Here is a 27,380-nt window from a genome sequence, read left to right on the forward strand (position 1 = left end):
ATTCTTTGAAATACTGAAGTCAGCCAAAGTTTTTCAGTGGGGTCCGGCCCAGCAAAAAGTTTTCGAGGAGTTGAAGCAATATTTGATCGATTTAACAACACTAACTCCACCTTCGCCAGGGGCTCCATTGCTCTTATATGTGGCAGCTTCGCACTCTGCAGTTAGTGCGGCGCTTGTACAGGAGAAGATAGATGGCCAAGTCAAAAAGCAGGCTCTAGTGTACTTCGTCTCCGAAGTTTTAAGTTTATCAAAGAAAAATTATACAGAATTGAAGAAGCTGTTGTATGTTGTGTTAATGGCCTCCAGGAAGCCTCGGCATTATTTTCAAGCATATCACATAATTGTCAGCCTCTGTAGGACATAATGAGGAACAGAGAAGCTACTGAAAGGATTGGAAAATGGACTGCGGAGCTTAATGAATTCACTATTGACTATGTGCATAGGTCCTCAATTCAGTCCCAAGCGTTAGCAGGCTTCATCGCTGATTGGACGCCAGGGGCTCATGAAGAAGAAACAAATAAAGGTGCTGAAGCTTGGATAGTGTTTTGCGATGGTTCCTGGGGAACCTTCGGTGCAGGAGCGGTTGCTGTCCTAGTTGCCCCTTCTAAAGTCAGAACATGTTATGCAGCAAAGCTTGACTTCAGTTGTACAAATAATATTGCTGAATACGAAGCACTTCTTTTGGGGCTTCGGAAGTTAAAGGCAATGGAAATAAGAAGGGCCATCCTGAAAACTGATTCTCAAGTCATTTCTGGCCATATAGACAAAAGTAGCAAGGCAAGAGACCCGAAGCTTGAAAAATATCTGGATACAGTCCGAAGATTGGAGGCTTCTTTCGAAGGTTTTTCTGTCAAAAATATCCCAAGAGGAGAAAACGAGCACGCAGATCTGTTAGCCAAATCAGCGGCACAGGGGCTCCCTCTACCTTCGAAAGTATTTTTTGAAACAATAAAAGCACCTTCGGTTGAACTTATGGAGAGAGCAGTGCTTGCAATTTCCCCGGTATGTGAAGATTGGAGGACTGAAATTATATCTTTCCTCCAAGGTAATTGTCTTTCGGATGACGAAGCTTATAATAAGAGAATGGAAGCAAGGACAAGACCGCATGTGATAATAGCAGGGGAATTATATAAACATGGAGTCTGTTCTCCACTCCTCAAGTGTTTATCTAGAGCTGAAGGTATTGAATTAATGAAGGAGATACATGCAGGACTGTGTGGATCTCATATTGGGTCTAGGCCCCTGCTGGGTAAAGTGTTTAGACAAGGATTTTACTGGCCGAAGGCAGCTTCGGATGCAGCAGAGCTAGTTCAAAAATATGAAAATTGTCAAAAATGTGTAAGAGACCAGAAACAACCTTCATCTCTCACCCAGCTAATACAGCCTACTTGGCCATTACAGAGATGGGGCCTGGATTTATTAGGTTCACTTCCACCGGCACAAGGTAATTTGAAGTATGTTGTGGTGGCTGTAGAATATTTTTCCAAGTGGATTGAAGCAAAGCCTTTGGCTACAATAACTTCGGCCACAGTCCAAAAATTCTTCTGGCAGAATATTGTTTGTCGCTTCGGCGTGCCGAAGGCTATAACTGTGGAGAATGGAACACAGTTTGATGCTGAAACATTCAAAGAGTTCTGTGACCACATTGGTACGAAGATCCATTTTGCATCAGTTAGGCATCCGGAGTCAAATGGGTTGGTAGAAAGAGCAAATGGCATTATTATGACAGGAATAATGAAGTTAATCTTCAATCAGCCCAGAGGAAAGTGGCCAGACGAGTTGATTAAAGTGGTGTGGAGCCACAATACAACTATGTCAAGATCAACAAGATTCACACCTTTCAAACTATTGTTCGGTGACGAAGCTGTAACTCCAGAAGAAGCTAAAGCAGGGTCAATAAGAACAGTAGCTTCGGCAGAAGATGAAGCTGATTATCACGTAACGAAAGATACTATAGATGGGACCAGACTTCAGGCTGTGGAGAACATCAATAAATATCAAGCCGAAACAATAAAATGGCGTGACAGAAAAGTTCGATTGAAAAATATTAAGCCAGGGCATTTGGTGCTTCGGAGAGTGGCCAATCCGGACACAGTAGGCAAATTGCAGCTGAAGTGGGAAGGACCTTTTCTGATGGTATCTTCGTCGAGGCCCGGTTCTTACAGATTGAAGGATATGGACGACAACGACATACCCAGATCATGGAATGCGGATGAGCTTTGGCGATACTATGTGTGATTGATGTAATATTTTTTCATTTTTTCTATGGCACTCTTTTCCTTTCCAAAGGGGGAGAAAGGTTTTTAACGGGGCCATAGCTTGTAATTTTTCTTTTATTATTTAGCTCCACGAGAGCCAAATCCCCCAAAAGGATGTAAAATGTAAAATCTGAGCATGCACCATCGAGTGCAGAGAGAAAAAAATAGATAAAGCAGGGAGAAACTAAAAAGTCGTCCCCAAGGGGATGCAGAGCATGACGAAGCTACAAAAAGTCGTTCCTAAAGGAGCGCAGCGTAAGTTTTCTGCTCAAAAGTCGTTCCTAAGGGAATGCAGAGCCAAATACCGCCGAAATATAAGGCGAAGAAGTTCAAAAGTCGTTCCTAAGTGGATGCAGAACTTATACCGCCGAGATAGAAGGCGAAGAAGTTCAAAAGACGTTCCTAAGGGGATGCAGAACTTATACCACCGAAATAGAAGGTGAAGAAGCTCAAAAGACGTTCCTAACGGGATGCAGAGCTTAAGACTCAAAAGATGTTACTAAGGGGATGCAGAGTCTGGGTGTGGCTTCATATGCGTGTGTTTGAATATTCATTTGCACACTACATCACATCATTCATTGCATTCATACACATTCATGTAGACATTTGTAGGAGCATCATCATCATAACATAAGAGTACTAACAGATGCTTCGGCTTTGATGGCAATGCTTCGATGAGTATAAAGAAGCAAAGATATGCTTCGTTGTGTACGAAAAGAAGGGAAGGTGTTTTTCGCCTTCGGCTCAAAAGATACAAGTTTCATCCACATCAAAGCAATTTATACACGGATGAAAAGGTAAAAATATATATTACAGGGTATGGACAAATTTACAGAGTAATGTTTGATTCCTAAATTACAATAACTTTTACAAACATAATTCAGATGTATCTAAAGCTTTGTGCAGCAGCTTCATCAGTCTCTGTCAAGCTTCGGATTACTGACCTTCGGCATCGTCATCCTGTATACAACAAAATCGTATAAGGTAAAAAGTAATCTCAGGAGAAAGTAAGCAACAAGTACAAATTTAATACCGGCTTAAGATGACTTCGAGCTTCATCACCAGCTAAGTTTCACCCACCCTTTGTCCAGATTTGTATTACAAATCTATTTTTAATGCTTCGGGCTAGGCTGGGGATATCAGTTAAGTCCACTGGTGATAGGCTAAAGTTCGGCATGTTTACAATCTTCTCATGCGTACAACCAGCCTTCATAAAAGCTACAGCTGTGCCGCGAGAAGCTAGTAGGGCATAGAAGTTACCATGCCCAGCTATAACTTCGTCAAGTGCCTCAACTTCGCCCTCAATATGTTCGAAGGTGCTTGGCAGGTCTTCAACTGAAGGTTCAAATTTTTCAGAGCTGGCACCAACCGAGTTGAAGACCTGTTTCAGCCGTTGCACGCACCGGTTGCCGAAGTTTAAACATTTGTCCTGAAGCTCTTTCAAGGATTTTTGCAAATTTGAACTTTTTTTGACTTTGGTTTCAAGCTTCACATCAAAATTCGTCTTTTCTTGCTCGAAGCTTTCTGATTTTAGGAGGAGTTGGCAATGAACCCTCCATTGTTTGAAGAAGAAAATCTTTCTTTTTAAGAGCAGCTTCATGATCTTTGATTTTACTTTCCAAGCCCTCAATTATAACCTCATTCTTCTTATCTTTGAGGTCCTGTTGCATTCTTAAGGCTTTGCTTAGCAGCATACTCTGTGCAAAAATAACCTTCATCAGAAATCTTTGCTTCATCGCAAAACAATAAAAAGTTGAGGAAAAAATTTTACCTTAAAATTAGAATAGAATAAGTTGCCAACGATATGCTATCGTCGGTAGCTGCTGATGTCAGCTTCAAGCTTCGGAAAACCAACACCCTTCGACAGAGTGCTGATAACCTTTGCCCCAGTTCGATCTCGAATACACACTAAGGTTTCTTCGTTAATTCCGCCGAAGAGCATGGCTCCTGGCTGGTAGCCACAGGATATAGCATACTCCTGCAGCTCCTCCTTCTCAGCCTTGGATAATTCTTGACCAATAATATTTTGAAAGTTGAAGCTCTTTTCTTCCGAAGCATCTTCGGAAATTTCTTTCCCTTTCTCAGGCACTATGGCCAGCGTTTATTCGGCAGCCACAGCAGTTTCCTCCGCGGCCAAATCCAAGAGCACTTTATCAATAGCAGATAATGTACTCTCCAGATTGGTAGCTTCGGCAGTCGCAGCTTCGGTGGAAGCAGCAGCTTCGGCAGCTGGTGTTATTTTTGATGCTGAGGCCGGCGGTGGCGTTTCCTCAATGGCTTGCATAACGGTAACAATTCTTCGCTTTTTGTCCCAACCACCTTTTTCGCTGCCGAAGGCTCATCCTTCTTCTGTAAAAGCTTCGTTAGTTCCGGCCCCAGAGGACTTAGCAGCTTGATAGGTAAGGATTCGGTCATTATCTTTAGAATTTCTTCTACTTCAGCAGCACAAGGCGTTGAAGGAGTTTCCTCTTCTATCTCAGCTGCTTTTGGCTCCGGAGCTGCAGCCTTTCTCTTCTTCAAAGCAGCCACCTTCGGCTCAGGACTGGATTTTCTCTTTTTCAGAGCTTATTCATCCTCTTTCACCATCCTAGCAGCCTGTCTGCTCAGAACACTAACAATCATTTTTCTCTTTTGCCCTTCGGCACCCTTGTTTAGTCGTTCATAGTCAGGGTATTCAAAGTTTAAAGCATCCATTACCCGATTCAACCTTAGTTTTGGTCGGGTGCCGAAGGCTGCAGTCATCAGTTGATCTTCTTTTTTAGTGTAATTGCCCAAAATTTCGTTGCACATAGTCTCAATCATTTCTAGCTACTCTTGGCAGAGCTCTTTGAATTGTTTCTCAAACTTGAAGCAATAGGGCAATCGAACAAGTTCATTCTTCTTCCTTATTCCCTTCAGCTTCGACATACTCCATTCACTCAATGTTGGAGATACCTTGTTGGCCAGGTATTCTTGCACTAGATCTCTAGTGCTGATCTGTTCAGCCACCACCCTAAATTCTGCTACAGCGTGTTGGCATGGTGACCCCGACGTCATACGGCACAGGGGCCTAGTCAGTCCGAAGCTTAAACTCAGTGGGCTCATGACCATCGTCTTCAAATTCTCTCTCTTATTCTCATCGGCCTTGATATAGAACCACTCACTTTTCCAGCCGGTTGGCCACTTGGAACGATAGCTGAGCACCAGAGCCTTCGTATCTTTGCGATACGTGAAGTTATAACAGCCAAAATTTTCATGTAGCCTGTCTTCTCTTGCCTTCGTCTGGTAATGTAGTTCATGCACTCGGCAGAAAGCTTCAGTCCATTCCTTGGCTTTGAAGGGCCCAGATGAAGACGCTGAGCCTAACGATAGCGTTAGGGGTCAGCTGATGAAGATAGATTTCATAATTATCCAAAACTTCCCCAATCATCTCGTTCAAGGGAAACCGCAATCCTGCTCTGAAAAAGCTCTTGAAAACCACTACTTCGTCATCTTTCGGCTTTGGAGTGGTTTTTGTTCTCCGGCAAAACGAATAAGCTTCTTCTCAGCTTCCCCGAAATAACCTAGCCTCATCATCATGGGCACATCGGCCTCAGACACAGTAGACTTTTCAAAATCCAAGTGGCTGGTTTTTGATGGGATCAGAGTGTTATAGTCTTCCTCTTCTTCATCAACATTTTCTTTTTCGATGTCAGCTTGTTCAGCTTCGGCAGTAGGTGCACCTTCGTCAATAGCTCCCTCCGTCACAACCAATCCTGATTGTCTCATGACTTTAGAGATCGGAGCCGTCTCAGTGGTTTCGGTCTCCTCCCCTTCACGGGTCACCCTTGTAGTTGAACGTACTCTAGCCATCTGATGATGAATTTTTTTGCAGTTTTTACGAAGCTGATGTTTTTACAGATTTTGATGAAGCTCCCTCTTTTGACGAAGCTAATTCAAGATGATGGTTTGCTCGAAAATGCAGTGAAAAAGCTTCGGCTATGGTTAAATTTTTCAACAGCACAACAGTGCAATGACAATGAATGTTGTGGTAACTTCACACCTACCAGTCTGTTTATATAGTGTTGCAGGTGGGAAGGTGAATCGCCAAGTTGCACGCACCCGCTGAACAGTTACCCTCACCCGCTGAACGGTGGACCACTCGGCGCTTGGGAGGGGAATCGCCAGATCGTGCGTACTCGCCGCATGGTGGGCCACCTCGCGCTCGGAATATTTTAATCGTTTCTCGGCAACAAGCTCAGGGAAGGTGTTTTTCGGACCTTCGGCATCCCGAAGCCTTGGAGACTTTTCACGGATCAAGCTCGTTACGAAAAATTATCTAGCACCGCGAAGGGGCTACTATTGGGGGTCTGCTTCATCGCCGAAGGTCCTTTAAGAAGAAACGCATTCGAAAGATCAGCACATAAGCAAATATAGCGCGAAGGCACACGCCGAAGCTACCATCCTGGGACCTTCGGCATAGCAACATGCCTTGAGACGAAGGGCTGCACCGACTTAAAGAGGAAAAGACCAATAGGTCCATGATAATTTGTGTCATGATTGTAATTAGTTGTCGAGGACATAAATGTAATTTTGACCGGGCTGCGTCCCGTGCCTATAAATAGGTGAACAGTACCCCTGTTTTCACGCTGGCTTGTATTCGCTCATGCGTCACGCTTGGACTTTTACCTTCTATCAAGCCAAAGGTATAAATGTAATTCAATATTGTTCCTATTCATTCATGACGACATAATAAAGATATATTGATGATGTCATATGATTACTCATGTTATTTCTCATGTTTCATATGCTTCTTCTTTCATTAACATATACTATGATCACGAAGGTATGTCCTTCAAAACCTTCGTCCGAAGATCATTATATCCTAAGGGAAATAATGCTTCGAAGGACGAAGGGCATTAACCATTAACCTCTTTTTGTGTTGCCTTGTTCTTAATTCATAGCATTTGAGAACAAGTCCCCAACAAATAGCAACAAGTTGAATATCGATATAACGTCCACAAACTTTTCATCAATTTAATCATTCAGTCATAATGGAAGCATATATAGAAACAATATGGATCTCAATTGCAAACATCTCAACGGGTCAAAGTATAGATTACGCAATGTCAAACCTGGTTGCGGCTAGATACACCTCCAAGCTCCTTGTTTTGTGCCATTTCCTGAAAACAAATCATGGAGGCATATGCTCCAGTGGTTCTTTTGGCAATGATAAGCATCACAGGGTCCCTAGAAACATCACAGGGTACCAGGCACGAAGGTGGTACCTTTTGATCCATTGAAGGTAGATTCAATATGCGATATGAAAGTAGACATAACTTCAGTGAAGAGAAGGAGGTTCTTCTAGAACCATGGTACATATAAGATAAAACAATAACAAAATGGTTGATGATTCAGCATATAGCACATTTCACATTCACTTTCCGCACCTCTTGGTAAACCACCACACTTTGATGGTGAGGATTATTCTTGGTTGAGTCATAAGATGAAAAGTCATTCATACTCACTCCACCCAAGTATTTTGGATGTTGTTCAAATAGGAATGGAGATCCTCGACAGTGATGACAAGAACTACAATCCAGTGGAGGTGGAGCAAATTATGCACCGCAACTCCCAAGTCACCATAGTATTACTTGCTTCTCTTTGTAGTGAAGAATACAACAAGGTGAATGGCTATGAAAGCACCAAGGACATATGGGATACTCTCAAGATGATGCACGAATGTGACAAGATCATGAAGATGGAGCTCCTAGAAGGGGAGCTCCGAAGATTCGCCATGCTCGCCAACTCTAAAGATGAAGGCATCGCCACCCATGCCATGAGGTCCTCTCTCTTCCGCAAGGTTGATCACAAGTGCCTCATGGTCAAGGAGAGCAAAAAGAAGCTATACACTAGAAGCTCTCTCAAATATACTTCCTCTAGTGATGAGGATGATATGATTTCATTTTTAAGTTCCTTAGTATAGATAAAATTTGCCAAAGTGAATGAATTAATTAAGGTCATCAATGAGAAGGATGAACTCTTGGAGAAGCAAGAGGATCTCCTTAATGACTATACATTAAAAATGAGAAACTAGAAAAGGCTCTTGTTTAAGAATAAAATTTTGACTAATGAGCTAAAAGATTGCAATGATTTAATTTCTAGTATTAAATGCGCAAATGATGTTCTTTTTGCTAAAATTGATAAATTGAATGGTTGCCATCCATCAACATCTTCACTTGAGCATGTTACTATTTGTACTAGATGCAAAGATATTGATATTGATGCTTTTGTTGATAATGTTGCCATGATTAAGAGATTAAATGATCATGTTGCTATGTTAGAAGCTAAAATTGCCAAATATGAACTTGAATATGAGAAGTATAAATTTGCCAGAAGTGTTCCTTTGAGTAGGAGGCGCCCAGGAATTAAGGATGGTGTTGGCTTCCAAAAGGGATGTAAAGAGAACACCAAATTAAATGTTAGTGGGAAAGCTTTCCTATATTTGTGAAAGAAAAGGGAAAAGCTCCCATTGTTCATAATGCCCATGTTTCTCATGCTAATGTGTTAACACTTCTCATGCTCATGCTAAAAATCATGCTTCTTGTGTTCATTATGCTCAAGCTTCTTATGTTAAAGAATCTCATGTTATGATTCTCATGCTAAGATTGCTAATGTGCCTAGAACTAAGACAAAAAGTTCATCAAATGGTCCATATTTTCCTTATCATAGTTTTGATGCTACCTATGTGCTTACTTGCAAATCTGGCAAGGTTGTTGCCCAATATGTTGGACCGAGGCACAAGAACACAAAATCTATGTTTGGGTACCAAAGGCGCTTGTGACTAACGTGAGAGGACCCAATGCAAGTTAGGTACCTAAAAACAAGGCCTAAGCTTATTTTTGTAGGTTTATGCATTTGGGGGCACAAGATGGGTAATCGATAGTGGATGCACAAACTACATGACGAGTGAGAAGAAGATGTTGTCATCTTATAAGAAGAACTTTGGAGTTCAGAGTCAAGGAAAGGTAAAAGGTCTAGGTAAAATTGCTATCACCATCGAGTGGGGATAGATATCCCCTCGGTCCTCATGGCGCGAATCAGGTGCATGTGATGTTAGAAGGCCTAAGTGGGCCGGGCAACTGATTTCATGGGCCGATCGACCAACTTGGGCCCAAGGACCATGCGGAAGCTTGGAAATCAGGCATTGAAGTGGATTCTCTTCATTAAGAAGACCATGAAGATTGGCATGTGTGTGACTTGAGATCAGACTCACGAGGTGGTCGAAAATAGCACAGCACCTGCCGAGGAGGATGGACAACGAGATCAAGAATTACTGGAGGACATGGGTGCAGAAGCACGCCAAGCAGCTCAACTACGACGCAAACAACAAGCGCTTCAAGGACGCCATGTGCTACCTCTTGATTCCGCACCTTGTCGACGCCACCACCACCAAACCGCTGCAGCAGGCAACATCGACGGCCTGCTCGCCAGCGGCGATGACGTCTAGCACGCTGTGGCGGCGGGCATGGCCGCTGTTATGGTGTCGTCGTCGTCTGACTCGCTCGTGTCGGAGTCGTACTCGTACGAGGGTGGTGGCCTCCTTGCGAGCATGTGTGCTGGCGACGACATGCTGATGATGAGCGACGATGGTTGGGCGACAGCGCAAGAGGCCAACAACCAAGGGTTGTGGCTATCGTCGTCCGGTAATGATCAATCAGTGCAAGCTATTGTCAGTGGTGGCGACCAGTTTGAGGACCCGAACCTCAGTGGATGGGTCCAAGGGTTCTCCGACAACATTATTCAGGCAGGAGGATCATAAGAACTCCAAGCACCTGCCGGGGTTAGCGTCGGGCATGGTCGGTGGCGGGCGGAGGTGCTGGCCGAGGGCGGGCACGGGGGCGGGCCTTGCGTCGGTGGGGGCCGGGACCGGGTGCAGGCCGACGGTGGGCGTGGGCGAAGTGGCGGCGACTACGGTCTCCATGGCACGGGCGCGGGTGAGGAATGAGAGAGAGAGAGGGCGCGCGTCGCCGGTTAGGTTTACATAAACCTTCTATGTCGAGTGCCCGCCATTTGGCACTCGACAAAGGTTTTTTTTATTTTTTTAAAATCCACTTTGCCGAGTGTCCTATGGACGACACTCGACAAATATTTTTTTATTTTTTAAAACCAAACTTTGTCGAGGGCTTTAATAAGGCACTTGACAAAGTTATCTCTTTGTTGAGTGTCACCTGTGAGCACTCGGCAAAGTAAGGCTTTATCGAGTGTCTTTTCTTGACACTCGACAAAGTGTATTAGTCTTTTTTCTTTTTACCCCTAAATTTTTTGTGGTGTGTTCTTACGGTCACTGAACTTACATGTTCAATTTTGGCACACATTTCTCAAAGTGTTTGCTATACCAATTAGATTTAGTTCGTTTTATTGAATTTCTTCGAATAATTCAGATTTGAACTGCAAGTCACTCGAAAAATGGAAAACAGTTAATGCAAAAATGATATTCATGTTGTTTAGCACAATTACGTCCTGTTTTTGAACAGACCGGAATTTTTGAGCACAATGCTCACGAAACATGATCGTGAACTTGCGATCGAGTTGTTTAAAAATTGTATAAAACACAAATAAAGTCAGAAATTGATGAAACTTGTCCACATATCATGATATCATATGTAGAGCATATGATAAAAATTTGAGACTGTTTCGAGAAAGTTGTCACACACTACGTGTAGAAACCTAAGTGTCCTTCAGATGAAATCATAGAACTTCAATGTAGACCGTCAATGTTTCTACACATAGTGCGTGATTACTTTCACAAAACATTTTTTATTTTTTATCACAGCCTCTACATAGATATAATGACATTTCGACAAGCTTAATGAGTTTCTAACTTTGTGTTTTATACAATTTTAAAACAACTGGATGGCAAGTTCACAGTCTTGTTTCGTGAGCATGGTGCTCGAAAATTCCGGTCTCCTCCTGAAATAGGTTGTAACTTGTGCTAATTAACATGAATATCATTTTTGCATTCACGGTTTTTCATCTTTCGAGTGAATTGCAGTTCAAATCTGAATTATCCGAGAAAATTCAATTAAAACGAATAAAATCTAATAGTTATATCAAACACTTTTATAATTGTGCCAAAATCGAACATGTAGGTCTACATAGTGTAGTAACAAACCACAAAAAGTTTGGTGGGACAAAGAAAAAAAATAAAAATATACATTGTCGAGTGTTAAGAAAGACACTCGACAAAATACTGATTTGCCGAGTGTCAACTTGCTTAGACGGCTACTGACGACCCTTTGCCGAGCATCGCGTTTCGCCGAGAGTTTGACACTCGACAAAGGGGGCTTTTCCATGTGTCATTCTATGCCGAGTGTCTCACTCTCGGTAAACGAGGTCGTTGCCGAGAGTCTTATTTCACCGAGAGTGGCAATCAGCAAAGAGGGCCTTGCCGAGTCCCCGACAAAATGCACTCGGCAAAGCGTCGGGCACTCGGCAAAGAGCCGGATTCCGGTAGTGATTGATGTAATTTCATACGAAGTTGTACAACGTCATACCCGTATAAATAGGTGAACAATACCCATGCATGAGAAATCTTTTGGTCGATCCACGTGCTCTCACTACCTTCGAAGTGCTTAGTCTTCAAAGCCTTCTTCGTGTATTCATCTCCGGACATCATGTGTTTGTTCTACAGATACTATTTTAATCCAATTGAAATGATAGTAAAAATGGATAACCATAAACTTATTCTTCAAATACTTATCTCCATTCATTTGTTTTTCACTATTTATATTCTTCTCCTATTGCCTTTCCATCGTCCAATGGCAAGGAGAGAAGGTACCATAGCTTTAACGGTGTTGCCATGTTATGATTCCTTGCAGTAGCTTTTATAGATGACCAACACCATATTTTAATGTAATATTTATTCTTTGTTAATGATATGAATAGAAATTTTGTTTTATAAAAATACCAACACTAGCTTCTTTAATTAAATATCTAAATATACACTACCGGAATCTGGCTCTTTGTCGAGTGCTCGACGCTTTGCCGAGTGCATATTGTCGGGCACTCGGCGAAATAAGACTCTCGGCAACGACAACGTTTACCGAGCGTGAGACACTCGATGTAGACAGACACTCGGCAAATCAGCCTTTGTCGAATGTCACACGCTCGGCGAAACTCGACTCTCAGTAAAGGGCCGTCAACAACCGTCTATAGCTGACGACCGTTAACTTTGCCGACAGTCAGGCGTTGACACTCGGCAAAGGCTACTTCTTTGCCGATTGCCCAACTGTTAGCACTCAGCACAATGTACAGTGTCCACTATGTGTTTTGAGAAAGTTTCACCACACTATGTGTAGAAACCTAAGTGTCCTTAATAAACACGAGCCTATGATAAAAAATTGAGACTGTTTCGAAAAAATTTCACATGAAATCATAGAACTTCAATGTAGACCGGCTAGGCTTCTATACATAGCGCGTGACAACTTTCTCGAAACAGTCTCAAAATTCTAGTCCTGCATGATATATATTCATCTGATATAACACATGCAATATCTTCTCTATGCAAGGACAATATGTGGCATCGAACAACCCTCATGGATTGCCCAGCCCATCGCCGCACCAGTCCAGCCGCCCACCTCGCTGATGATCTTCTCTTAGTGGTGATTGTGAGACTTGTGTGAGAAACTTGGTCTGAACTTATGTTTGTGAAAAACTTATGTTTAAGAGTTGGTAATACTTATATTGGTGAAACTTGGTATGAACATAGACATGTTTGTGAAAAACTTGCGAGATTTGTGGTTTTTATGAGATATGTGGTCTCTATTATGCATGTGATGATTCTGTGAACTTTGTGATGTATATGTGATGATTCTGTGATATATGTTTTGTTTGTTTCGATGGAATAAAAAAACAAATCAAAAAGGGGGTTTCTGGTCACTTTGCCGAGTGTAACACTCAGGAAAGAGGTACTTTGCTGAGTGCAGTGGCCATAGCACTCGGCAAAAAAGGCACACCTGGGAACCGGTAAAGCTTCTTTGTCGAGTGTTTTGGTCTTGGCACTCAGCAAAGAAACAACCTTTGTCGAGTGTCTCCTAGTGCACTCGGTAAAGGAACTGACAAAGGGGCCCGCTGGTGATCCCTTTGCCGAGAGCTAGTCCAGCTTGCACTCGGCAAAGACAGAGTCTTTATCGAGTGTCTCCTAATACACTCGGCAAAGGAACTAGCAAAGGGGCCCACGGGGGGCTTCTTTGCCGAGGGCCTTTACAGAAGGCACTGAACAAAGAGGGGGCCTTTGCCGTCACCTGGCATCGTGATGACGACTTTTTTTGCCGAGTACCGAGTGGCACTCGAGAAAGTCTTTATCGAGTGTCCGACAAAAAGTACTCGGCAAAGAAGTCGTTGCCGATGTACAGTTCACCGAGTGTTTTCAGGCTTTGCTGAATGCTTCAGACACTCAGCAAAGAAGTTGTTTCCGGTAGTGATAACTATATGCTATTTCGTATTTCTTGCTAGCTAAAGATAGAGAGTGGAATTGGCTTTCTCGAATGCACATATGGTATTGAAAAAAACAATTGAAGGGTGAAACAATATAGAGTGATTTTTATTCGGATGACTCTCCAAATGACGATTTAAATAGTGAATTTAACAAAAGCCTCTTGAAGATGCTCTATGTGATAACAGTTGCATCAGTAATGCGTTGGGGTTAGAGCACCTCCGAAAATTCGGAAGACTTTCTTTCCAAAACCAAAGAGTTTTCCAACTCACGCACCACAACATATTAGGAATACTAAATAAGATCATCTCCAATATCGTTTTGTTGGAATATGCCTCTAATTCCTTTTATGTATTTGTAATATATCTTGGAATATGCTTTCCTGTAACTTGTACTCTGCAGTTGATAGTGGATCTGTATCTTCGTGGTTGTTTGCTCCTCCATATTAGAGGAGGTTTTTTCACGTAAATCCTTGTGTCTATTTTATTTGCCTAACAAGTGGTATCAGAGCTAAGGTTAGACACATTGTTTTTATCCACATTGTGGTCGTCGTCGCCGCCGCCGGGTCTTAAGGCTTCTCGTGGCAATCGTATTATCTTGAAGGGCAACCGATTGAATAATCTATATTACTTACAATATTCAACAGTTGATGCTGAAGCTGTTTCTATTGCGTTACAGAAGAGAGGTTATTTTGATGATACGAAGTCGTGCTCTAGTTCCAAGTCTAATGATTCTTTAGACTTGGTTGATATTCAAATTTAGTGTTTGGGAAACAGTTCTATGGATTTAGATTCAAGGGGGGATTTGTTGGAATATATCTGTCCTTTTTATGTATTTGGAATATGTCTTGGAATATGCCTTAGAATATGTTTTTCTGTACACATATAAATATAGGTCATCCCTGTAACTTGTACTCTGCGGTTGATAGTGGATCTGTTTACTCGTGGTTGTTTGTTTCTCCATAATGGAGGAGTTTTTCACGTAAATCTCTGTGTCTATTTTATTTCCCTAACACGTTTCTTCCGGTTTCTAATAAACCACTCTTAAAATATTAAAAAATTTGTCTCACACAAAAAAAACTTGGCGGCAGGTGGAGGGCGAGGAAGAAGGCGCCGGCGACGAACACGGAACACCAGCTTGCCGGACACCCAGATCGAGAAAACCAAAGACAACCACCTGCTGTCATCATATCGCTCGAACGAATGAAGTCGCTTTACAGCAACAAGAATAAAAGACTCGATCTCTGTCGATGACTCTCTCTTGTGGATCGACGATGACAAACAGCCTACCTACCTGCGCCGGCCATGCTTTGCTTGCGTCAATGACCATGATGACGATCCATGCATTCTCATTGGATGGGAACGCTGGAGCGACGACGGCGGAACTTGCCGCGACTGCGCGTATTTTTCGTGTATGGACATGATGTTAATTGGCCGTTTCAGCGGCAGTCAATCATTGAACAACGCAAGTACGCATCTCACATCAGCTGCAGCCGTGGTGCCTCGTGCCTCAGCTGCAGCCGCATATGGAGTTGGCTTTCTTTTGGGCCCGCGTTGAATTCGTTGATTAATCTGGTCGGAGTTGCGGCTCTTGCATGTTAATGAATTCCATTTAATTAATTATATGATTGAGCTCGCAAGTCAACACGAAAGTGTGTACTAACATGGGGGATCCTCTAAATCTTTTTTCGTCGACGTACAACATTTGTCAGGTGTTAATAATACTTTGACCACACACTCGACACTAGAAAGTCGACGGTGACGTCTCCAGCAAGCCGGAGCGGCGTCACTTTTGCTTCCCCGGCCTAAGCTAGTGACGCGGCTAAAATTTCGTGCTAGTATGTCGGTAATAGACAATGACACTGAATAATTTTAATCCATATATATATGATATATCTTTAGTCTTCTCTCCAGTTTTAATTGCGTCTTTCATTACACCCACATGTCACGAGAGGTGCTAGCTTAGCCAATCTATCAAATTGATATTGACACTATTCATCAAAACTACACTTACCAATAGAATTTTCATTATATCATCTATCTTCTCTCTCATATATATGTCACCTATCCATCAGAACTCTTCTTATCTTGGTTCCCGTATATATGTGATTTTTTATATAAAATCATTTTCTTATATCTCCCTTTACTTTTAATATCACATCAGACTTATGTTACTACCGGAATCAGCTTCTTTGTCGAGTGTCTGAAGCACTCGGCAAAGCCTGAAAACATTCGGCGAAGCTTTGCCGGGTGTCACACTCGGCAAAGAAAGCTCGACGAACTGTACATCGGCAACGGTTTCTTTGCCGAGTAAATTTTGTCGAATGTCACAAGGTACTCGGCAAAGAAAAGTCACTGTCACATCGACTGGTAACGGCGACAGAGCCTTTGACGAGTGTACTAGGTGACACTGGCAAAGAGTATCCCTTTGCCGAGTACCGATGACTTTTGGCTGGGCTGCCAAACGAAGTGCACCCCGGGCTCATCAGCGAGGTAGTACATCTGGCCGTTGCACCACCGGATGTGCTACTCCTCTACATACATCTTGTCCGAGGACACTCACAAACGCCAGCAATGGTCGTCGTCCCAGCGCACAAGAATTCATGGTCGGTCAGTAGCGACTTACGTGGCAGGTTGGGCTTCAGGTGGATGATGAGTTGGACGGCGTGATGGCACCGTAGTCGGATGCGGTGCCCAGAACAACCCGAGAGTCGTCAGCATTGGCGGTGACCATGAGGTCCCCCTATTTGACGATGGACAGCGCGGTGCAGCCGCTCTAAACCGCGTCCAAGCGACGGCTGCGCCAGAGCTTGCCGTACACAGCGACGCATGCGACCACGTAGGACTGCTTCCAGAGGTCGAACTGGCAGTCGCCAAGCTTCTTTTCGTCGTCGATGAGTGACGCCAACGCGAGCGCCTCCTTCTAGTGGTGTTTGTTCGGAGTTTTCAAGGAAGAAACATGGATTCATCTTTGGCGTTGGTTTAGGAAAATGACTCACAAGTCAGATCCATGGAAAAAATATTACGGAGAATAAATGTCATACATGCAAAAAAGGATTGTAAGTTGAAAACATTATTCAAACAAAAGAAATTATATGCAAGGTTCTTCTTTAAATACTACTCCCTCCATCCAAAAATATAATTCAAGAATCTCGGTGATACTTATCTACTACTACGCATTGTGCAAAGGTAGCAGGTGGGCTTTGGGAGAGATGTAGTAGATGTTTTTAGTGTCATAGATGTAGACATAAACATACATATGGTGTAGTGGTAGCTACGAGCATATTTGCTTGAGGGGTCACGAGTTCGAATCTCCTTGAGGCCATTTGTGTTTTTTAATTTTAGTTAGACGTGGGATGTACGGGGGAATGAGAATGGGCTTTGCGGGGAGGGAAGAATGAGAAAGGTAGAACATGGAACGGGAATGTTCTCTTCAGTTTCAATGGCGTCTTTATTTACACGCACATGTCACGAGAGATGCAGTGCTTAGCCAATCTATCAAATTGATATTGACACTATTCATCAAAACTACACTTACAAATAGAATTTTCATCATATCATCTATCTTCTCCTATATATATATATATATATATATATATATATATATATATATATATATATATATATATATATATATATATATATATATATATATATATATATATATATATCAGAACTCTTCTTGTCGGGGACCATAATTAGGGGTACCCCAAGACTCCTAAACTCGGCTGGTAACCACCATCAACACAAGCTGCAAAGGCCTGATGGGCGCAATACAGGTCAAAGCTCCGTCCACTCCAGGGACACAATCTCGCCTCGCTCGAGCCTAGCCTCGGGCAAGAATAGTAGACTCAAGCGGATTCACACCTCGCCCGAGGGCCTCCTCAGGCAACGGGCGCACAATCGACTCGCCCGAGGCCCAGCTCGGGCAGGCTTCGCGGAGAAGCAACCTTGGCCAGATCTCGGGCTCGGACCTCGGGCTCGGACCAATCACGCCGCAGGGGGTACATCATTACTCTACCCCTAGCTAGCTCAGGCTACGGGGAACAAGACTGGCGTCCCATCTGGCTCACCCCGGTAAACAAGTAATGATGGCACCCCGCGTGCTCCATGACGACGGCGGTTCTCAGCCCCCTACGGAAGCAAGGAGACGTCAGCAAGGATCCGACAGCCCCGACAGCTGTACTTCTACAGGGTTTAAGTGCTCCTCCGACGGCCACGACATCACATGAACAGGGCAGCAACACCCCTCTGACAGCCACGTCGGCATGTACATAGGGCTCTGGCTCCTCTCTGCTAGACACGTTAGCACATTGCTACACCCCCCCATTGTACACCTGGACCTTCTCCTTACATCTATAAAAGGAAGGTCCAGGGCCCTCGTACGAGAGGGTGGCCGCGCGGGAGGACGGGCTGACGGACAGGCCCTCTCTCTCTCTGTCCCTCGCGAACGCTTGTAACCCCCTACTGCAAGCGCATCCGCCCTGGGCGCAGGATAACACGAGCCGCGGCTTTTCCCCCTTATGTTCCATCTCGCGCCGACCCATCTGGGCTGGGACACGCAGCGACAATTTACTCGTCGGTCCAGGGACCCCCCGGGGTCGAAACGCCGACAGTTGGCGCGCCAGGTAGGGGCCTGCTGCGTGTTGACGAACAGCTTCCCATCAAGCTCCAGATGGGTAGTCTCTAGCAACCTCTCCAGCCCGGGACGATGCTCCGTTTTGGGAGTCTCGAGTTCATGTCCCTCGGCGGCAGCTACGACATGGTACTCCTTCCTCCGCCGCGCGACAACGACAATGGCGGCCGTCAGCCCGCCCGCCGCCGGCGGAATCGACGACGTCTTCCCTCTATGGCGGAAGAGCAGCATCCAGGCCTGTCCCGTCACCTTCCCCGCCGCAGGAGAAGGAGGCGGGGCAGCCATGGCCAAGCAGGAGGCGGCACCTCGTTGGCTGTCGAGCGAGTCAACGACGCCGGCGCCCCAGCGGGGGACACGTCGGGCGTTGACCTCGCGTCTAAGACGAAGACGAGCGTCGTTTCCCCACAACACGCCAACCCCAAGCGAACGGATGACGCCAGCACGCTCGTGAAGGACTTGCTGGGCGTTAACCTTGTACCTGAGATCACGGTGCAGTCCGTCCCCGACGCGACTCCGTCAACATCCGTCGATCAAGAGGTACCGTCCGTTTTCCACCCTATGCCTTTTAGATTCAGCTTCGACCCACCAAGTGACCCCGCTTCGGTGGACGCTTTCATAAAGGCATATCCTAACCTTCTGGGGTACCACATGTGGTCAACCTGGGACCGACTGATGGCCGTCTCGACCTACGGGCCCCCGGGTTCCGAGGAAGATGACGAGCCCAACTATGGTTGGGATTTCTCTGGGCTCGATAACCCCAGTGCCATGCGAGACTTCATAGCCGCATGTGACTACTGCCTCTCCGATAGCTCCGATGGTGGCCACAGCCTTGGCGACGAGGACTGTGGCCCAAGTCGCAAATGTTTCCACGTTGATCTAGGGGGTCTCGACGAAGGCAACCATCTTGGTATGCCGGAGGACGGCGATCCCCCTAGGCCTACGCCTCGCGTTGACATCCTTCGGGAGCTAGCTGTGGTCCCAGTCCCTGCGGGGGGTCAGGACGCACAGCTCGAGCAAATCCGCGAGATGCAGGCCAGGCTCGACGACGAAGCAGGACAACTTGTGCAGCTCCGGCAGAACATCGGGCAGGAGTGGGCAGGCCGAGCACCAGCCGGAGAAGCGCGTCATCTGGCCCAGGACGTCCAGCACCGCATCGCTGACGATGCCAGGGCAAGGCTGCCCCCGGCTTCTAGTGGGGTCGGCCAGAACCTGGCTGCAGCAGCAATACTACTCCGAGCGATGCCGGAACCATCCACCACCGAGGGGCGGCGTATCTAGGGAGAACTCATGAATCTCCTGGAGGATGCCGCGGTCCGACGGGCCGAAAGCTCTGCCTCCCGAAGGCAGGGGTACCCCCGGAGCATCGCGCCGCGACTTCCCGATTCATGCGAGAAGCCTCGGTCCACACCGGGTGCACGCGGGACGCAACGCCTGCAGCCCCGGGTCGCCTCGGCCACGAGCACCACCACCGCGACCGTCGAGCCCACCTCGACGAGAAGGTGCGCCGAGGCTACCACCCCAGGCGTGGCAGACGCTACGACAGCGGGGAGGATCGGAGCCCCTCGCCCGAACCACCCGGTCCGCAAGCTTTCAGCCGGGCCATACGACGGGCGTCGTTCCCGACCCGGTTCCGAACCCCGACTACCATCACCAAGTACTCGAGGGAAACAAGGCCGGAACTGTGGCTCGCGGACTACCGGCTGGCCTGCCAGCAGGGTGGAACGGACGATGACAACCTCATCATCCGCAACCTCCCCCTGTTCCTCTCCGACGCCGCCCTAGCCTGGCGGGAGCATCTGCCTCCTGCGCAGATCTCCAACTGGGACGACCTGGTCAAAGCCTTCGCCGGCAACTTACAGGGCACATATGTGCGCCCTGAGAACTCCTGGGATCTCCGAAGCTGCCGCCAGCAGCGGGGAGAATCCCTGTGGGACTACATCCGACGATTTTCGAAACAGCGCACCGAGCTGCCCAACATCACCGACTCAGATGTCATCGGCGCGTTCCTCGTCGGCACCACTTGCTGCGACCTAGTGAGCAAGCTAGGTCGCAAGACTCCCACCAGGGCGAGCGAGCTGATGGACATCGCCACCAAGTTCGCCTCTGGTTAGGAGGCGGTCGAGGCCATCTTCCGGAAGGACAAGCAGCCTCAGGGGCGCCAGCAGGAAGACGTCCCCGAGGCGTCTGCTCAGCGCGGCGCAAAGAAGAAGGGCAAGAAGAAGTCGCAAGCGAAACGAGAAGCCACCGACGCTGACCTTGTCGCCGCCGCCGAGCACAGGAACCCTCGGAAGCCTCCCGGAGGCGCCAACCTGTTCGATAAGATGCTCAAGGAGTCGTGCCCCTATCATCAGGGTCCCGTCAAGCACACCCTTAAGGAGTGTGTCATGCTTCGGCGCTACTTCCACAAGGCCGAGCCCCCGACGGAAGGTGACAGAGGCCATGACAAAGACAAGAAGGAGGGCCACAAGGCAGAGGAGTTCCCCGAGGTCCACGACTGCTTCATGATCTACGGTGGGCAAGTGGCGAACGCCTCGGCTCGACACTGCAAGAAAGAGCGTCGAGAGGTCTGCTCGGTGAAGGTGGCAGCGCCAGTCTACCTATACTAGTCCGACAATCCCATCACCTTCGACCAAGGCGACCACCCCGACCGCGTGCTCTGAGCCGCTTCATCTCGCGCCTCGGCGAAAGAGGCCTGCCTCTGTACCGCCTCTTAAGGAAGGTCGAGCGCATCACTTGGACTCCCGAGGCCGAGGAAGCCCTCGGGAACTTAAAGGCGCTCCTTACAAGCGCGCCCATCCTGGTGCCCCCCGCTGCGGGAGAAGCCCTTTTGATCTACGTAGCCGCAACCACTCAGGTGGTCAGCGCCGCGATCGTAGTCGAGGGACGAGAAGAAGGGCATGCATTGCTCGTCTAGAGGCCAGTCTACTTCATCAGTGAGGTACTATCTGAGACCAAAATCCGCTACCCGCAAATTCAGAAGCTACTGTACGCGGTAATTCTGACGCGGCGAAAGTTGCGACCCTACTTCGAGTCTCATCCGGTGACTGTGGTGTCATCCTTCCCCCTGGGGGAGATCATCCAGTGCCGAGAGGCCTCGGGTAGGATTGCAAAGTGGGCGGTGGAGATCATGGGCGAGACAATCTCGTTCGCCCCTCGGAAGGCCATCAAGTCCCAAGTCTTGGCGGACTTCGTGGCTGAATGGGTCGACACCCAGCTTCCAGCAGCTCCGATCCAACCGGAACTCTGGACCATGTTTTTCGACGGGTCGCTGATGAAAACAGGAGCGGGCGCGGGCCTGCTCTTCATCTCACCCCTCGAGAAGCACCTCCGCTACGTGTTGCGCCTCCATTTCCCGGTGTCCAACAACGTGGCCGAGTACGAGGCTCTGGTTAACGGGTTGCGCATCGCCATCGAGCTAGGGGTTCAGCGCCTCGACGCTCGTGGTGACTCGCAGCTTGTCATCGACCAAGTCATGAAGGACTCCCATTGCCGTGACCCGAAGATGGAAGCCTACTGCGACGAGGTTCGGCACCTGGAAGACAAGTTCTACGGGCTCGAGCTCAACCACGTCGCTCGACGATACAACGAGACTGCAGACGAGCTGGCTAAAACAGCCTCGGGACGGACAACGGTTCCCCCGGACGTCTTCTCCCGAGACCTACATCAACCCTCCGTCAAGACCGACGACACGCCCGAGCCCGAGGAGGCCTCGGCCCAGCCTGAGGCACCCTCGACTCAGCCCGAGGCACCCTCGGCCGCCGAGGGTGAGGCACTGTGCATCGAGGAAGAGCGGAATAGGGTCACGCCTAATCGAAACTGGCAGACCCCGTACCTGCAATATCTCCACCAAGGAGAGCTACCCCTCGACAGAGCCGAAGCTCGGCGACTGGCGCGGCGCGCCAAGTCGTTCGTCTTGCTGGGTGACGGAAAGGAGCTCTACCGCCGCAGCCCCTCAGGCATCCTCCAGCGATGCATATCCATCACCGAAGGTCAGGAGCTATTGCAAGAAATACACTCGGGAGCTTGCGGTCATCACGCAGCACCTCGAGCCCTCGTTGGAAACGCCTTCCGACAAGGTTTCTACTGACCAACCGTGGTGACCGACGTCGCTAGGATTGTACGCACCTGCCAAGGGTGTCAGTTCTACGCAAGGCAGACGCACCTGCCCGCTCAGGCCCTGCAAACAATACCCATCACCTGGTCGTTTGCTATGTGGGGTCTGGACCTTGTCGGTCCCTTGTAGAAGGCACCTGGGGGCTTCACGCACCTGCTGGTCGCTATCGACAAATTCTCCAAGTGGATTGAGGTCCGACCCCTAAACAACATCAGGTCCAAACAGGCGGTGGCATTCTTCACCAACATCATCCATCGCTTTGGGGTCCCAAACTCCATCATCACCGACAACGGCACCCAGTTCACTGCAGGAAGTTGCTAGACTTCTGCGAGGACCACCACATCCGGGTGGACTGGGCCGCCGTAGCTCACCCCATGACGAATGGGCAGGTAGAGCGTGCCAACAGCATGATCCTGCAGGGACTCAAGCCGAGGATCTACAACGACCTCAACAAGTTCGGCAGGCGATGGATGAAGGAACTCCCCTCGGTGGTCTAGAGTCTGAGGACGACGCCAAGCCGAGCCACGGGCTTCACGCCGTTCTTCCTAGTCTATGGGGTCGAGGCTATCTTGCCCACAGACTTAGAATACGGCTCCCCGAGGACAAGGGCGTACAACGAACAAAGCAACCAGGCCAGCCGAGAAGACTCACTGGACCAGCTGGAAGAGCCTCGGGACATGGCCTTACTACACTCGGCAAGGTATCAGCAGTCTCTGCGACGCTACCACGCCCGAGGGGTTCGGTCCCGAGACCTCCAGGTGGGGGACTTGGTGCTTCGACTACGACAAGACGCCCGAGGGCGTCATAAGCTCACACCTCCCTGGAAGGGCCATTCATCATCGCCAAGATTTTGAAGCCCGGAACATACAAGCTGGCCAACAGTCAAGGCGAGGTCTACAGCAATGCTTGGAACATCCGACAGCTACGTCGCTTTTACCCTTAAGATGTTTTCAAGTTGTTCACATACCTCGTTCTCTTTACATACGCAAAAAGAGTCTAACCGTCAAGGAAGGGTCAGCCTTGCCTCGGCAAAGCCCGACCCTCCCTCGGGGGCTAGAAGGGGGGAACCCCCTCTGCGTCAAAATTTTCCTCGGAAAAGTCTTTCTGTCAGAACGTCTTTCGCGCTTTTCGACTACTTCGATAGTGGGATCCTAAAAACGACGGAGTATACGTAAGCGGCAAGGCCGACCGAGCCGAGGGACTCCTACGCCTCCGGGATACGGATACCTCACTCATCACCTTCTGCGATAAGTAACTCACGCTCGGATAAGCGATCCTGCTGACCGAAAAAGTCTTAACGCTCGAAAACTTTTCTGCCAAAACGATTTTTCGTGCCTTCTCGACTATATCGATAACAGAATCCTACGGACGAGTAAGAGTACACGTAAGCGGCGAGGCCGATCGAGCCGAGGGACTCCTACGCCTCCAGGATACGGATACCTCACTCATCACCTCCCGTGATAAGTAACTCTCGCTCGGATAAGCGATTCTGCTACCGACAAACAAGTCCTGATACTCGAAACAAGAAGAAAAGAAACGCAGCTCTACAACGCGACAACGATATGTTTGGGCCTCGATGGCCGCAAAAAACATACGCACACTACAGATAAATTGTTCCTGCAGGTTCAGACATCAGTAGGGGGAGCAGCAGCACCCTTGGCATCGTCTCCACCTTCGGCGGAATCCGACCCGGCCTCGGACAACAACACAGTCGGAGGATCTCCACCTCGAAGGAAGATGTCAGCACCGCGCCTGGGCCATCGCCGCCAGGGTCTCCTCCAGGAACCCGGCCCGAGCAGACGGCTCGACCGGCCGCTCCGTAGCCTTAGCCAGCTGACCCCCGGGGACATCAGCCCGGCTCATGGCTTCGGCAGCCCGACTCCAGGGTTGGTCCCGCCAGTGGACGACCTGGCCAGGTTCCAGCCGCCGCTGCTACGCCTCCTCGGCCTAGGAAGTCCCTTGCTCCTGGGCCGACGAAGTTTCTTCTCTAGCCGACTCCGCCTCTGTCCATGCTCACACCGCAGCCTTCGGCTCCGGCTCATCGCAGAGCGGCCGAGGGTTTTCTTTAACTGAGCAAGAGAAGCCTCGGGCGGCAAGGCCGGTCGAGCCGAGGGACTCCTACGCCTCCGGGATATGGATACCTCACTCGTCACCTTCCGCACGGGGCAACTCACACTTGGTTAAGCGGTCCAGCTAGCCGACAGGCGAGTCCTGGTGCTCGAAATAAGGAAGAAACACGGTATTGCACCCAAAATACCTAGATGTTCAGGCCCCAACAGCCACAATGAACAGACACCGACACTCAAGGTGCCATTACAAATGGAACTCCGGTTCCACTCCCGCGGGTACGAACAACCCCCACATCGGAGGGCCTGCGGGACGACAAGCTCCGGGTGACTCGCCGACAACCTCTGCAGCAGCAGCGATGGTCCCAGGGCGGACGCTACCGCTGGAAGGCTCTTGTTCGCGTCCCCACTCGAGGGACGAGAACCAGACATTAAAGCCAAAGAGCCGGAGGTCGGTCCGCGGCTGGCACTGACGGTCTCGCCGGTGGAGAAGCTTTCTCCAACTGCCACCACCTCAGCACAGGCGGCGGCGTCCACCAGCCCACCAACACCGCACCAGCGGGCGCCGCCCGCCCCAAAGCGCACCGGCAGGTCCTCACTCCCGTCCTCGCCACGAAAACGAGAATGGGACCATCCCAGAACACCAGTACCGCCCTCGCGGCGTACGACGTGTTGTGAGACCCCCCGGTGCAGCTGGCCACCGTCACCCAGACAGAGGACGGAATGCTGCACCCTGGCTGGGCAGCAGCAGTTCGCCTTCCCTGGCATGGCTGGAGGGCGCCTCCTCCGCAGAGCTGGAGGATGGTTTCCACCCCTAGAAGCTGGAGGAAGAAGCGGGATGCCAGCCCACGCGAAGGCAGGCCCCGGCTCGCCTCGCCCTCCTCCCTAGCAAGGATGATGAAGATCCTTGAAGCTGAGGGCGGGGCAGAGGCCGCAGCCCGGCTTGCTTCTCCCCACCATCGAACTGGTGGTCACCGTCTTGGGTGACCATTGGTGAGGGGATGCAGTCGGGCTGCCTGATGAAAATCCTTAAAGCCGAGCGATGGCTGAAAGGTGCCAACCTCCATGAGGTTGCGCTCCTCCCACAACGGGACGAAAGCAACGTGGGCGCTCCCCATCCGAGGGCTCGGAAGGCGGAAGGACGCAATGCATGAGGAGAGACAGAAGGCATGGCTACCACTCGGGGGGTCGATCCCTTTTAAAGGCGACTCTCCCCGCTCGCGTCCTCAGGCGTCGCGGACTAAGTCTTCACCAACGCGCTCCAGGGTCCTCCCCCTACGACACGGGGGCTGGGTCCCACACGACATGCAAGCTGGCCTGGGACAGAAGCAGCCAGACCGCCGCGCGCGGAGCGTGTAACTGCCCAGCGGTTACAAGCACTCCTCCACTTTCGCCCAAACCAGCGGGTGAAAGGGCGGACCACCATGCAGGCGGCATGCAACTGCACCAAGGGGATGCACCCTTTCGACTTCGACGCATCCAGCGTGGCGGCCTAGGCCCACACGTCATGTAACTGGCGCGACAGTTACTACATGCGAAAAACTGCACCGCCCTTTACGCCAATGACACGCCTCCTCGACTGCAGAACCGGTGCCGCGACTCGAGGAAACCCTGCGCACTACCCAGTAGTGCCAACCAGGCGCATCGGTCACGGATCAGTCAGCCGCGGGAAAAGGCATGACGATCGATATGGCCAAAAGTGGGCCGGCAGTAATGGCGGCAGCGGGCGAGCGGAAGCAGCAGTCAAATCGTCTGTAGGCTCACGTCCCCTCTTGAAGCAGCAGGAGAGCCCTCTTCCACGGTGTGAAGACGACACGCCCGTGTTCCGTTCCTCGAACGGCTCGCACAACGGCTGCCCCGCGAACCACTCGTCCCGTCGCATTAACTCCGCGGCAGGGCAGGCGACACCTTTGGCAGGTGAAGCGGGTGATGCTTCACCTCCGCCATGATGACCGCGTCAAAAAAGGTGCGCCATGTCGTTCAATTTCGTATCCTTTTCCTCTTCCCCTTTCTCTCTCTTGCTACAGGGACCGGGAAAGGGGATACTCCGAAAGGGATCCTTCTCTGCGAAGGAAGCGGGCCCCGAGCCCTCCTACTGATCAGGGGTTCGAAGGCTGGCCCCTCGGAAGGGTTCACAGCCACCCCAGAGCACTCGGGCTCCGCACCCACTACTGATTAGAGGTTCAAAGGCTGGCCCCTCGGAAGGGTTCGACAGCCGCCTCAGAGCACTCGGGCTCCGCGCCCACTACTGGTCAGAGGTTCGAAGGCTGGCCCCTCGGAAGGGTTCGACAGCCGCCTCATGCCACTCGGGCTCCGCGCCCACTACTGATCAGGGGTTCGAAGGCTGGCCCCCCGAAGGGTTCGACAGCTGCCTCAGAACACACAGAGAGAGGGATGACTCTGGGTACGTCTGATACATGGCCGAGGCTCGGGCTACGCTCCCGAGGTACCCTAGGACATTTCTGAGACCAGCAGGAGCGATTCTGTAACGGAATCCCATCAGAGGGAGGCATCGAGCCCTCGGACCCTATCAAACGGGACCGGGTCCGGCAAATCACCTGCAGGTACTTTTGGAGCGCGCCTCTGGGCCACTAGCCGACCCTTCTCGAACGGGGCACGGGCGTCCACTCGGATCACCCGTTAGCAACTCACTGGAAACACCATGTTCGGCGCCCTCCGAGGGCAACATGGCGCTTTCCCCCTCCTCCTTGCGGAAAGGCGACGAAGGGGCGTATGAAAAAAGCCGAGTCAGTCCTTGACCGTCCTATCGCCTTGTGCAGAGGCTCGGGGGCTGCTCTCACAAAACCGGCTCCGGCCAAACCGTTGACAGCGTCAACATACCAGCCCGAGAA

The sequence above is a fragment of the Zea mays genome, chromosome 4 (assembly GCF_902167145.1).
Source record: "Zea mays cultivar B73 chromosome 4, Zm-B73-REFERENCE-NAM-5.0, whole genome shotgun sequence".
Classification (NCBI taxonomy): Eukaryota; Viridiplantae; Streptophyta; class Magnoliopsida; order Poales; family Poaceae; genus Zea; species Zea mays.